The following is a 12,477-nucleotide window of genomic DNA, read 5'->3' on the forward strand; positions in this document are numbered from 1 at the left end:
AGGTCATTAGCGCTGGCTAAATAATGAAGAAGATCGACCTTACGAGGTGTGTCTGCAGTAGGACCTTTTCCAGCATCTCCAGGAAGAGAGCTCTCGGCGCTAGACGAGAGCGAGACAAGCGAGAAAGAGAAGCGAGAAAATCGATAAACCATTTCGAGGGGGAATGCGAACTGGCGAGTGGCAACCGAACAACATGGTATACGATAAAAGCATCGCAAGGATGAAACTGCTCCCTCCAGCTACGGCCACTGCAGACGAAGATCCTTGCGATGCGCGAAGAAACAGAGACAGAGAGTCGTAGCCATGACGACGCGCTCTCGTTCCGGCTCGTTCCCGCCAGTCAGTCTCGTGACGTGTGGGGGGATCCTGTCAGGATAATATTGATGTTCTTGGAACCGAGGAGCTAGCTAGCGATGGCTCAACAAAGGATGCTGTGAGGTGCCCCAGCGAGGGGCTTTCCGGATTGTAATCGACCACACACACTCACACACACGATCACACCACCACCACCACCACCACCAGCAACCGTTTGTGTTGGATAAAGGATGCTGGGGTTTTTGTTTTCATCCCAAAGGCACACCACTACCATCGCATGCAGCATCCGCGCTGTTGGTGTTGGTGAAACGTCAGGATGAAAGACGTCTGTCGGTGTGTTAGTGCCACACAGGAATCCATCCCCCCCATTCGCATAGAAGGCTCTTTGTTGCAACGCTAAATAGAGAATTCGTGTATGTGTGTGTGTGTGTGTGTGTGTGCCTCCCCCCAGCAGCAGCAGCAGTCACAACAGGATACTTCCAGGAAGAGTTGCCCCGTTGTTTTTTTACGCACCCCAATCGCGTAGTATGTGTGTGCGTACATCCGAATGACCAGTGCGTGTGTGTGTTACTCGGGAATTGGGAACACTTTTGCTTTCCATTATGCGCCACTCCACCACCAGCATCCCCCAACCCCACTCCATCTCTTTAATCCTCTTCACCTCCCCCTTCCCACCCCAAACGGAAAGTGCGATTTCCGGTCCTGGTCTCGATGAAATCCAAAATGGACGTCCGTTCCAGGCTCTGATGGGGTGGCGTCTGCTTTTCCTTCCATCCCCCCACCCCCCCCTGGCTCCCTCGTTCGTTAAGCGCAACGTTTGGCCGTCTGCCAACGCGATGGATCTCGCTTGGATGGCTGCTGGCCCCCAGGAAAAAGGATCTCCACCAGGCCACCAGGAGCCATCGCCATGGCATCCTTGAATAATGGTGTCCATCACTCACAGCATCACTCTCTGCTCGACACAATCTCACAGCATCCGCATGCTTACCTTATTATGGAATGGTTCTGAATAGCAGGCTCTGGGCCTGGGATTGCGATTTCCGTTTTCCGCGTCCTGCTCACTGCTCACTGCTCTTCACACCTCCACAAACGTTCGCTTGGTGCATTCGAGACCGATTCTTCGTGGCTTGGTTGGTTTCTTCTGCTTCTGGAACTACCACTTCCGGGCGGGAGGTCACAATCGCTTCTCGCTTCCTTGCAATAGACGTGACACACGCATGCACACCGTACAGGGGCGCACACACACACAAACGCACTTACGGCACTGAACGGCTGCAAAATGCAGTGGCTGCAGCACACACGGGAACAGGGACAGAACAGAAACCGCGGATTCGCTCGCTTCGAGCGGTAATTATGATTTAGCAATCTTCGTGGGTGGCGCGTCTCCACCCTCTTCACGACCCACAACACGGATCACAAGACACACACACACACGGAACGTACACACACACACGCGCGGGCGCGCGAAAAAAAATTGCACCACTAAACAACACGACCTCGCGCTGCTGCTGCTATGCTTTTCTATGCTGTGGCCTTCCTCCAACAAGTCGGGGGAGTGGCGGGGGCGCCTCGAACAGCACACAACAAGCCAAGCGCCAAGCGCGAGAGAATCGCACACACCGAACCGAAAACACAGCGGACAGCCAAAACGGCAAAAGCGCAAAGGCAACTCTGCTGCTCTGCACTCTGTTCTGCAAATTTCGCCAACTCCGCGCGCGCTCGCTGCTATGTTGTGGTTGCTGCGATTGCACAATTTGCTGCTGCCGGGTGCTCTTCTCTCCTCTGGGCGCGTGCTGCTGCTGACTGGCGTTAGTGGTTTGCTGTCCGGGACGTGAGGGCCGCCGTTTTTTGATTTGTTTTAAATGGCTTGGGAGGCCTTGGGGTCTGATGATGCTCCTCCTATGCTTTTTTTTTTGCTTCTCCTCTCTGTGCCTTCCGGGAGTGTGTGTGTGTGTATGCTTCCTTTGAGACGCGCTTTCAAACGGAACACGCTTGGAGTTCGCTTCAAAAGGATGCTGGCTGGCAGGGGCACACACTCGCACACAAATACACTTTCCTCTTGGGTTGCTCCTCCTCTTGGGTTGCTTTTCTTGCTTCCAACAATTCGCGTTGGTAGACAGGCAGCACAACACCGGACGACGGACGGAACGGAAAAGAAACGGGATACTCCGAGGTAGACCTGCGTCGAATGCGAGCTGCTGGGTATGCGATGCGCGCGGTCGACGAGGACTCTCAAACAGGGACGATCCCGACCTGTTCCGTTGGCTGGCGTTCTGGGAACTGAGAGAACCGAGCGCACCGTGGCCCGTCGGAACCAGCGCGTTGCGCGTCGTACGCCACGAGACGCTCGCTCTCTCTCGATCTCTACCTCTCTCTCTCTCACCGGTGCTCAGTGGGGGGTGCATGCTAAGGGGGTGATGCAGACAAGGGAAGGGGCTGGTGCGATGGAGGCGCGCGGTCTCGTTATGGGCGGCACGGGGTTGAGAGTCGTGTGCGTCTGTGCATGCAGCAGGACGACGACACACGAGATAAAGAAGGGGTGCACCATAGCGAGAGCGAGAGCGAGAGAGAGAGCGAAACCCGAACAGACAGACAGAAAGAGAGAGAGACTCGATCGTTGAGGTGAGATTGTACAAACAAAGAGAATTCCTGTTTGGAGCATGGTACGGACAGGCCGAGGCAGGCTTTATGCTGCTGCTGCTGCTGTGTATGAATCATGTTTTGGTGGGCCACCACATGCTGCGCCCAGGGAGAGAGAGTCGTTAGCCGCCAGGGTGAGAGAAATAGAAAAAGAGAGAGAAGGAAAGATTGGGTGATGAAGGGTGTCGGGGGGGATAAGGGGACAATGACACTCTGTTGATACACGTTCGGACTTCGCGTTCGCGGTGCGTACGCGGTTCTCTCGTTTGCGCTCACGGGGTTGCTGCGTTAAATAAAACCCGAATGCGAAGCGATACCAGATGCTCAGCCGTACAGTGGTATGCTCCATTGTTGGGAAGAGGATTTCATTGTTTTTTTTTATATTTTCGAAGGGTTTTTTGATTGGTTTTTTGATAACTTTACATTATTTATGTGATTTAAAGAATTAGAGATTTAAACAAAATATCTGCAAGATGTTGTTCTACTAATTAAATTGATCTTTAAGAGAAACAAAATGAATATTGAACGTATAACTATCTCGATGAGTTATTCCAGTCATTGGGAATTCCATGTCAGCTACCATTTTGTCCTTTGAACTCAAGAAACCATTACGGATACGGATTTTCCATTGTCTCTGTTCCAGAGCTACGCGTGGGTTTTTGGAGCCGAGACGTCTTTGTGTCATTAAACAAAAAGTCTTTAACTAGTATGACAAACCATAAAATAATCCATCTTGTCACACAATCCATTATTTCCTTAGTAGCTAGTTATCTTTTTCTTTATGTTAGCTAATCTCTGTCTTAAATCTAAATACCGCCTTCATTACGTGCCATTGTGTATCTTGACTTTCTTTATCTTATTATCATTTAATTTCACAGTTTTATAGAGTGAAGAAAATTTAAAATTCCCATGAGAGACGATGTCGGGCTCGAACTTACTTCATTCGCCCTGCAGTCTGCAATAAGAACCCAAAAGAAGAAAAACCTGGTCTGAGAAACTTTTCTCAAAGACAAACTTCGACGAATGGCATCCGTGCACGGGAATACTTCACCAAGCAAGTTGCAGGACACTCCAACGGCAACAGAAGCCAATCTAGCAGTAAGTTCACGTTTGAACGGCACTCTTTTCGTTACTTTCTTCACTTTGTTCAAACAATCAGTAGCCGGTAGTTGACAGATCTACCACGCCTCGAGTACCAACCGAGTTCCGATCAGATCACCCCACTTTGGGGTCCCAAACTACTCTTCAAAAGTATTGTTTATTTATCCAAAAACAGTAGAAAAGAAAAATGAAATTCAAACACCGACCTCAGACAACCTCGGTACCAAAGGGTTAGACAGAGAACGAGTGTGAGAGAGAGATAGAGCGATCCAAAGAAAACCATGTAACCCTGTGCCAGTGTGAACAACATGCCGGTGAAACATGCTTCCGGCGTGTCGTATGTCCATTTTTGACATTCTCGACCGACGGCCTTTCCAAACCAACCTTCACCTTCCCCCCGTTCCGAGGTATACCGAAGTCATTCCTTCCCCCGAAAAAAAACCAACCAACCACCCGCCTCCCGCCCCAACATGGCGCGCGCGCCCATTCGTCATTCCCACGTGTCACACGGCCACGACACTTGCCACGCGCTGTTTGACCAAAACTTTTGGCGCTCAAGACGATGATGATCCACCGGTCTGTTGGTCGGTCGGTCGGTGGTGGCGCCATTTATGCGCCAGCATAACACGCTCACGAGGCACTACACACGGCATGTGCTGTTGTTGTTTTTCGGGGTCTCAAGCGCTAGCACGGATCACGGACGTGGGGAGGTACACCAGTGTACATAACGTGCACCAGCACGAGCGCCAGTCCTTCATCAGCCAGTGGTTGTTGGTTCCGCGTGGCCAATCCCCTGGCATCAAACAGGATTAGCATAGTTCGTGATGTTTGCTTCCGTTAGTGCCTGACCATTTGGACATGCTGAGTGGTGGGGGTGGTGTTGATGATCGGCACGCGCCCCAATACGCCCCAAACAATCGAATGATGAATGCTGAGAATCCTGCGATGACGCAAATATCATGCAGCCGGTCAATGGGTTCCGGTATTCCGGGCCCGCCTCACACAAACAATCATCGTGATGCCGAATCAAAAGTAGATTAGATGACCCCCACCCCGTGCCCCTCCCCCACCCCGCGGTGGACAATTTAAAGCTCCTTGGCTCACCGTTCTCTCGATTGCGTCAATCCGATTAAAGTTAAAAATCGCGGCAACCAGCTCGCCAGATTAGCCAGCTAGAGGGTAAAGGTAGGTTCTCCTGTTCTCCTGCTGCGCCATTAAGTGCTCCCCGTGACAACTACTCGTGCACTCGAGCGGCGAACGGGGTGACACGGCGTAATCCCAACGTGCCACGGTCAGCGCCAACTCCCCGGCCGGTGTGCACTTTGGGTGGAAAATGGAAGACAAATGACATGGAGCAAAAAAAAGCAGTGCCTACTGCTGATGTTGCTACTGCTGCTGCACACTCCGGACCACATCCGGACTGGAACGTGCCGTGCGGTAGGATGTAGCGCCCCCGATAATCAAATTAGGCCGTTGGAAAATGAGAACAGGACACGGGACCAAGGTGTATGAAGCAGATGACGAGAACTGACTGGATAGGAACGTGCGGCCACACTACTGCCCCGCGATTCTTGTTGGTCGCGTGTTGCTGAGTATGGTTTACGGAAGCCTTATAGGTCATCTCAAGGCCCTTCCTGGTACCAGTCGCCAGGCCAGGCCAGACCAGGTGGACTTGATTTAGATGTCAGGTCACCTCCCGGGGGAAAAAAAAAACACGTGCCCGTCCCTTGTAACCTCCACCCCGGACTGCTGCTAGTGGTGCATCGATTCGAGTGCAACTGGATGGAAGCTCCTTGCAACTTGGAAGTGCCTTGCATGTTCCTACAAGTTCTAACTGTAGACGACCTGCTACAGCTACAGCTGCAGCTACCGAAAACGCACACAAGAATGTGACGTACGCCGGTTTACGGCTTGACTTGTGCCTTCATTGCGTTAGTCGGAAGTCGCCCCAAGTGGCCCAAGTAAGGCAGAACGTGTGCTGGGTGCTGAGGGATCACGACGCGCAAGATGCTAAGGCCAAGGCTTCTTGCGATGCCGAGTCTCACGCCATGTACACCAGACCGGGCATGACAACGGTAATAAATACTCGCACGCCAATACTGTCATGGCGAAGGTCATTAACACTTTGCTCGCGCCCCGCGGAAGATGCTGCTGCTGCCCGATGTCCGCGATGTCCGCGAGCTTCATGAAAGATGACTAGGCGGAACCACTACCTCCCTTTTTCCTTCTCCTCCAAGTAGCTAGAGCACCGTCTCTCGGCCGGCTCTCGGGCGGCCATCTCGGACTCCAAGTTTGGACACTCGCAATGGGAATGTCATTAGCGGAGCTGTATAACACACAGTCACACCGGCACACTGGCGTTCGTAGAGCCAAAGGTTCACGGCGCGAGCCGAGTCCACCGAGCCGAGTTGCCGTACATGGACTGATTCTAGGATTAGTGACTTGAACCCTCCGACTTGAACCCCACGGTCCACCACGGATGGATCACCGTCGTTAATAAGCGAGCAAATTCCTTCGCTCTTGATTTGTGTGACGCGCGTTTTTTTTTTCTTCGTAGTTCTTCCTGACACTCTCCCATCGTAAAGTAGCAATCGCAGTTCGAACTTTATTGTCGTCTCGCCGTACTGCTTCCTGCGCCGCGACCGTTTGCCTGTTTTTATTGCTCTTCCTGCACCGGGGAGCTCGGCCGGTGAAGGCCAAGGCGTGGGGCTTTCATCACAGCAGGGAGCAACCAGCAACCTACCTACCATCAGGTCAGGTTCTCTTAGTTTCTATCTTGGAGCGAGATCAATTCTCAGGAATAATGCAAAACAGAACGCGCGCGAAGCTACTGCGCGCTGTATTCCAACCGAGAGGAGTGCAGACTTGCAAAAACTCTGTCCGACCGGCCACGACCACGACCCCGGTCGCCACGGTGTCAATGCATGCGCGTTGTCGCCACCAAAAACCACGGATCCGACAACAGATTCAATAATCGGATACTTTCGTGATTTGTGCGAAAACTTTCGATTTCACTGCTTGCTGGCTGAGTAAAGCAACAGATTTCGCGATGCAACATCATCATCATCATCATCATTGGCAAGCGATCGATCGCGTGCCGGCCCCCTGATCCGGTCAGGAAGTATTGGCCAAAGCCAGCGAGGTGCACGCTGCCGATACGGAAGAAGGTCTTATTGCCCTCCGGTTGGTGGGCAAGATGAGCTGCCATCACCGAAACCGATGGCCGAAGCCGATCGAGAGCAGATGTGATTAATGAACGTAAAAGGCAGATTAATTGCTCCCGGTCTGATAGAGATCCGGCCTAGTGGTGGTTGTGGTGGTCGATGTTGCGTTTTGTTTTTTGTTTTTGGTGCTAAGCCCCGCAGCAGACGGCGTTTCGGAAAAGGAAAGTTGTTGTTCCGCAACTTGAAATCAAACGCCGAACGCCGAACGCCGAACGCCGAACGCCGAACGCCGGCCGGGTTGTCGTTCCGCAGCAAAAGCCACCGCACGCCAATCGCTGGCTGTTCCAGCGAGAAGAGTCCCCAGCAGCAACAGCAGCAGCAGCAGCAGCAGCAGGTCTTATCTTATTACCAGCAAGGATTCATCGTTCCGGTCCGAAACGGTGGGGGGACATTCGCCTCTAATCAATAATGTTGTAAACAAATTAAATACTTTCGAGCGACCAAAAATAGCACCACGGACCAACGGCGAGGACGGACGGACGGACGGACGGAGAAGGAGCAGCCATCGGTCGTTGGCGCTTACGAGCGCTCTTTTGTTTATGTTACCTCCGCCCTGGAAGCCTTCCGAAAAGCCAAGCCAAATGACATCAGTGCATCGCGGCGGAAAGCCGATGGGGTTTTGGGCTCGTTTGTGACCGAAAGTTTTCAGTTTGCACACCTTCACCACCACTACCCCCGTCCGACGTTGGGTCCACGGGGGTCCTGGGCATCGCATCGCCTCGGATCGCATGGACGGCTTGTGGTTTGTTGTCGTACGCAGTTTCAGAAAGTAAAACATTAACCACCGAGCAGCCAAACGATGTTCTTAACGGTTCCTGACGACAAAACTTTGATCGCTTCTTTCCATTTTTTTTTAATGCCATTTTGCCCTTGCTCCTGGTCAATGTGGGTGCCGAGGAGCGGCTTTATACGTTTCGCGATTTGCGATTAACCTTGCAGGTGTTGTATGGTGTTCCATGGACTTTCTTGACAGTGTTTGGGATTTTAGTTCTTTGTTGCAATTGTTTTTTGCCGTTGCTTTTATTTTAATTATACATTTTCTTTTCTTGTTTCTCGTTCTTTTTCAAATAATTGCCATTGTGTTACCATTTCTGTTTTGAATTTTTAAAATTAACACATTTATTTCAATGTTTGCTTCATAATTTTAGATTGTTCTCATCGTTATTTCATGTCGCTAGTGTCTTTTTCTATAATCTTTCAACTTCTTGTTTAACGTTCTCACGATTGAAACGTTCATTTTCTTCTTCGACAACAGGTTTCTCAAATCTGCTTATGTGTTACAAACTTTCCTTCCTTTAACTATCGATGCCGAATACGGTCGCCAGGCTCCAACAAACATCTCTATCCCTATAATATATTCCCTGCAATTCTCATCGAAATACTTCAGAAATAATCTGCAGGTGCCAACCGTTCGCCTGGTATTAGCATCTCCATCAGTGGAGTTTATGCACTAAACGATCATTTGCATTTTACAGACCTGACTCTACAGGCCACCGACGAGTGGCAGACAATCAAATGCTTTCATCCGACACATCTGCCCGGGACGCTGGCCAGATGAATCTCGTGCCTTTCATTTTTGCAACGCAAAATCCTTCTTTATTGGGTCGACCTTTTTAGTTCAGCAAACCTCACAACCAACGGTGGCCACTGCGTCAAGGGTTAAAACGACGATTCGTCGATAGCACGTGGCCACTCCACGCCCACCCCTCCACACCGCGCTTGCCCCGCACCGGAGTGTAATTCAGGAAAAAGTTTGATTTGTGAATGGGAAACTCCCCGCTCCGCTCGGGTCGGGCCCGCTGTGTGGCCATTTTGCGGCCATCTTTCGCGGCAAACCAAACGATGGCTTCTGCGTCATTCGTGGCACGGGCGATGGTTCGATTCGGCTTATCGTGTTTGATCCGCACCCGCACCGGGTACTCGGGTTTGGTTCGACAAGACGGTCGGTACAAGAAAGTGACAAACCGGAACACGAACCTGGGGGGAGGGGAAAGCGAAAGCGGGCCACCGGGCACGGGGCATACACAAAGGACACCCGCGGTGAGCCGACCTGCCGAGCCGAAGGACGGAGGTTGCGCCAGGTTATAGGCGGTAGCTAACGTGGCATAAATCATTTGGCCATGTCCGTCGCTGATCGACTACTATGGCTTCCGAATGCCGCCACCCTCCGTACACGGACATCACGACACGACACCACCTTATTGTGCCACCTACACCACCACCGGGCTGCTGGCCTGCTGCTTGAACTGCTGCAGGTTCGGGGACAACGTCTCCATCGTCCGTCGCCTTCGTCGTTGTCTCCATTGTCGTTGTTCGATTTTGATTCCAAACAGATCGGAATCGATGCGCTTGCCAAGGACACGACGGGCAGCGTTGTTTCGTTCGAATAGCAACGAGAGTAACTCCCACCATTGTAGATGATCTGACATAGTGTCGCGGTTCACAGGATTCACACCAACTACCGGGGGACTAGTAGTAGGTGTGAGGATACAAAAGATGCTGATGATGATGATGAGTTTGGCAGGACGAAGGACGACGTGTCAATGGCACCGACCGACCGATTGGTCGGTGGTCGGCATCCTGACCAAGGACATCGACTACGACGACCCAAAAAAGGGAGTTAGGAAGGCCGGAAGGGGGTGGGGGTTTGGGATGAACACTTACCGGAGGATAGAAAATGCGTCGCAGGAACATGGTCACAAAGTGCTCGGTGAAGAAGTTGTACAGACCGTATCCCATCAAGACCTTCGAGGGAGGTGAGAAGAAGAAAAAGGAGAAGAGGACAAACAGTGTGAGTAATAGAGAAGCTATTTATCCGCGCCAGCAGCAGCACCAGCAAACTGTGGGAGTGTGGAAGGCTAATTGCGAGATATTTATTCGCAAAATTGATCAATGATGCAATCCAGCAATTCTTCTTTGCGTATTCGTTTCTCTATGATTCGTCTTTCGGCGTAATCTGAACAATTACTTACAGCCAAGAAATAAATTTCACATAATTTTGTGAAAAATCTCAGCAACAACACAAAGCAGAAGAAATGATACAATTTTTACTGTGGATATTTGAACGTCGTTATAGCAACCCATAGAATCTTTCATGGTTTCTACATAACGTCTACTATGATTATTCGGTTTTTAGAATCCATTTCTGCAATCTGACCTAGTTTGATTTTAGTCTATCAATAATGAACTCAATACTTCGCTCAAGTTCAAAACGAGTAAGGAAATTATGATCCAACAGCTATGAATGCCAGATATGTTGATTTTGAAGGTATTTTAAAAGCCGTGGCCACACGGGGCGAAAACTCTAGCGCAAACGAAAAAATTAATGCCAAAACATTTACGCTTGCCGTTTACATGCTGTCAAACGATTATAGGTCCGTGGAGCGTAAAACCTAGAGTAAAAGCTGTTTGCAAACGGAAGGGCTCGCAATATGTTCTATTTGTGGTTTACATTGATAGATAGTGATCATTGCTAGTGTGTTCAATCCTTTTCTTCCACAAAACGATTTTAATTTCCTCAACCCGGCCACGTAAACATATCGAAGCGTAAACGATTTGGCATTAACTTGTAAATTTGCGCGCAAATTTTCGCTCCGTGTGGCCACGGCTAAAGAATTTGGATGGAAAAATGGAGGAACAGATTGAATCCTAGTAAAGATTAGAATGTTTTGTTTTGTAAAAATGCTTGTAAAACACTTCAAGTTCCGTGAGGATTGTTTTAACTCAATCTTAGATGGACTATTTATCTACTTGACTTGAGTTATCTGTTAGTTCGTGTTTGATTTGAGTTAGTAAACCTTTTATAAAGTTGGCTGTTTAATAAGCTTATCTCTGAAGACTTCATTCATTCATGCCATTTTATGCTTCTGTAATCTCCCACGCCTCAGGTCCAAGCATCACTATCAACAATTCATTGGCTGCCTCATACTTTGTACATGCCGAAGGGCACGCGGCCTCGGTTCTAGCATCTTAACAGCGCATTGCTCAAAGATGCCGTTACCGAGCAAACGGAACGGAAACAAACAATGCACATACAACGGCCACCGTGCGGCCGGTACGGGTGTAACTGTTTTGCTGATAAATCACTGACCCAATCGATGCGTTTATGAATGTAATAAACACATCTCTGGCCGAAGGCCACACTATGTACGCTCAACGGTCAGCATCCACCGTCAACTCGGCCATCGGGCGATCAATCGCCATGTCATTGACAGGAAGTGGGCTTCATCCGTACGGCCGTAAAGTCTGTCGGGTGGGCATCATGCACCCTGTCAACCCCATCACGATCGATCACAACGATCCGTCACGTTTCACCGGCTATCACGATCACGATGTTTTTCCAGTCAACATCGATCGGCTCGGCTCGATCGATAAAGGTGTTGGTCGTGCTTAACGAACATCGAGTCACGCGAGATCAATGCTCACGGATACGCTCTACTCACTTTAAGGTGAAACAGGAAGCTGCAAAGTTGCCCGTATCTGCTCACAGGCGATTCACTGTGTTTGGTATTCATCGAACGTGTCCACTCTTTAGGTCTAGTGCACTTCCACGTTACTTTAACTTTAACCCTTTTTGGCTAATTACACACGATGCACTCCGTTCCGTACCGTTCAGGCGAGAAACCCAAATTTACACAAACGAAGGTCACGGTCACGGTGCAGCGAGGTGGTGCGATGCACTTGGAATCAATCAACACGCCCAGCTGCTGCTGGTGAACGCTCACTCTCCGTTTGATAAACTGATTAGCGTGCCCCATTAGCGGACGTGGCGCAGATCTCCTTGGCGATGGCTCCTGATGTTTGCCCGTCACTGTGGCGCGCTGTTGGCGTCGTCACAGGCACACGCGTATCACTGAGCACCCGCACAAGGATTCGCCACTGGACGGACGTTCTGTCGCTGCCAAACTGACCCAAGCCCGGTCTCGTCGGTTGGAGTCATGCCAGAGAAAATACAGCGCCCACGAGCCCACGAGCCAACGCGTGTGTGCCAATCCATGTGCCGCACGCTAGCCAACAACCTGTGCAAGGTGGCAAAGTGGCCGGAGGGCAGGTACTGCTGAGGTAAATGAGTGAAACACGTGTGCAACAGTGGGGCTTAGTGTTTAAGGAAGGCTGCAGTCGCCTTAGGAAGGCTACGGTAAGGAAGCAATTACCGTTCGGGCTGCTCGCTGCTAGTGTGATGTATGGTGATGTGGTG

General features: G+C 50.5%; 1 protein-coding gene across 1 annotated transcript in view; it reads right to left on the bottom strand.

Moving 5' to 3' along the window:
- The window catches only part of LOC125948361 (dual specificity tyrosine-phosphorylation-regulated kinase 2), a 55,011-nt gene extending 52,407 nt beyond the window's left edge, over nt 1–2,604 (bottom strand). The window contains exon 1 of the mRNA XM_049674333.1: nt 1,304–2,604. The gene's annotated coding sequence lies outside the window, so the exon portion shown is untranslated. The remainder of the gene's footprint in view (nt 1–1,303) is intronic.
- Between the last annotated feature and the right edge of the window lie 9,873 nt (nt 2,605–12,477).

Source organism: Anopheles darlingi, chromosome 2 (assembly GCF_943734745.1).
Source record: "Anopheles darlingi chromosome 2, idAnoDarlMG_H_01, whole genome shotgun sequence".
Taxonomy (NCBI): domain Eukaryota; kingdom Metazoa; phylum Arthropoda; class Insecta; order Diptera; family Culicidae; genus Anopheles; species Anopheles darlingi.